Genomic DNA, 2,555 nt, shown 5'->3' on the forward strand with positions numbered 1-2,555 from the left:
TATAACAATTATAATCAAGACAGTAAGGCATTGGCAGAGGGGTAGACACACAGACCAATGGGAAAGAATAGAGATCCCAGAAATAAACCCACATAAATATACCCAACTTGATAAAGGTGCAAAAGCAATTCAGTGGAGGAAGAGTAACCTTTTAAACAAATGATGCTAAAATGATTGGACATTCATAGGCAAAAAATTAAAAGTGAAAAACAAAAAACCTAAACTTCACACCTTATCCAAAAATTAGCTGACCATGGGTCACGGACTTAAATGTAAAACATAAGACTTTTAGAAAAAAAAAAAAAAAAATAGGAGAAAATCTTTAGGATCTACAGCTAGGTAAAGAGTTTTTAGACTTAACACCAAAAGTATGTTTCAAAAGAGGATTTATTGACAAATTGGACCTTATCAAAATTAAAAACTTGTACTTTGTAAAAGTCCATGATAAGAGCATAAAGAAACAAATTATAGGAGAAAGTATTTGCAAACCACATATCTGATCAAAAAAAAAACCCTAGTATCTAGAATATATAAAGAACTCTCAAATCTCAACAGTAAAACACCAAACAATCCAATTAGAAAGTGGACAAAAGACATGAACAGATTTCACTAAAGAGGGAACACAGATGGCAAATTAGCACATGAGAAAATGTTCAGTATCGTTAGCCACTAGGGGAAGGCAAATTAAAATCACTACTATGCACTTGAAGGAATGGCTAAAGTGAAAAATAGTGACAACACTAAATGCCAGCAAAGATTCAAAGAAACTGGATTATTCATATATTGCTGGTGAGAATGTCAAGTAGTGCAGCCACTGGAAAACGATTCAGCAGTTTTTCATAAAACCATGCAACTACTACATGACCCAACAATTATATTCTTGACCATCTATCCCAGAGAAATGAAGACTTATGTTCACACAGAAATCTGTACAAGAGTGTTCAGGGAATCTTTATTTATGATAATCCAAAGCTGGAAACAATACAGGGGTCCTTCAACAGGCAAATGATTAAACAAACTGTGGCACATACTTAGCATGGAATACTACATGGCGATGAAAAGGAATGAACTATTGATAACACAACTACTTCAGAAAGAAATTACGCCAAAAGAAAAAAGGAGGGTCTTTATCAGGATAAAGAGATGTTATAGTTCATCAGTCTCATGATTTTTACAGATAAGAACACATAATCCCTGAAAGTCTACATGAGACAGCTTTAGGGGCATACAGACTAGAGCCAGATTTGAATGCAGTTCTGGCATCCACTACCTGAGTGACCTTGGCAAGTGACTCATCTCTCTGAGTCTTTGTTTATAAAATGAAAAGATTATGCCATTCTTTTCTTCTCAGATTTAAATTAGGTATATGTGTAAATTGCCTGAAATACATATTATAAGTGTTCGATAAATTCTTGTTTCCCTCCTCAGCAAAAGTAAAACTTTCTTACAGTTACTCAACTAATAAGTACCAAAACTGGGATGAGACCCCGTTTCTGAATCTCAGTACAGTGTTCTTTCTGTCTTTTAAACCAGAATTTCTAAACTTTAGGTATGAAAACAAAAAGTTACAACAGAAATTATAATACATAGAAAATGTTCAAGTGTACTGCCTTGTTGATCCATGAGAGACAATCACATAGTAACTATTCCATATTCACTAACTATGTTTATAATTTTAGGCATTATTTATCAAAATTAGAAAACTAAATTGACATATATATTAGTGTATTCTCACACTGCTATAAATACATACCTGACACTGGGTAATGTATAAAGACAAGATGTTTTATTGGCTCATGGTTCTGCAGGCTGTACGACTTGTGCTTCTGGGCAGGCCTCAGGAAACTTACACTCATGGCGGAAGGTGAAGGGAAAGTAGGCACAGCTTCACGTTGCTGGCAGGAGAGAGTGAGTGAAGGGGAAAGTGCTACACACTTTCAAACAATCATATCTCCTAAGAACTCACTCACTATCACAAGAATATCAAGGGGAAGTCTGCTCCCATGATCCAGTCACCTCCCACCAGGCCCCTCCTCCACCATTGAGAATTACAATTCAACATGAGATTTAGGTGATGACACAGACCCAAAACATATCAACATACATGCTTCTTCCCCTTCTCTTCTCTCCTCTCCTCTCCTCTCCTCTCCTCTCCTCTCCTCTCCTCTCTTTACTTTCATCTCACTGTGTCACCCATTCTGGAGTACAGTGGTGCAATCTCTGCTCACTGCAACCTCCGCCTCCTGGGTTCAAGCGATTCTCCTGCCTCAGCCTCCCAAGTAACTGGGACTACAGGAACATGCCACTGTGCCCGGCTCATTTTTTGTATTTTTAGTAAAGACGGGGTTTCACCATGTTGGCCAGGATGGTCTTGATCTCCTGACCTCGTGATCCACCCACCTCGGCCTCCCAAAGTGCTGGGATTACAGGCATGAGCCACCACGCCCGGCCTTTTTCTTTAAACTTAAACAGAAAGGCTTCCTTCCTTCCTTCCCTTTTCTTTCTCTCTCCCCTTCCCCTTCCCCTTCCCCCTCTCCTCCCCTCTCCTCCCCTCC

Source organism: Piliocolobus tephrosceles, chromosome 3 (assembly GCF_002776525.5).
Source record: "Piliocolobus tephrosceles isolate RC106 chromosome 3, ASM277652v3, whole genome shotgun sequence".
Lineage (NCBI taxonomy): Eukaryota > Metazoa > Chordata > Mammalia > Primates > Cercopithecidae > Piliocolobus > Piliocolobus tephrosceles.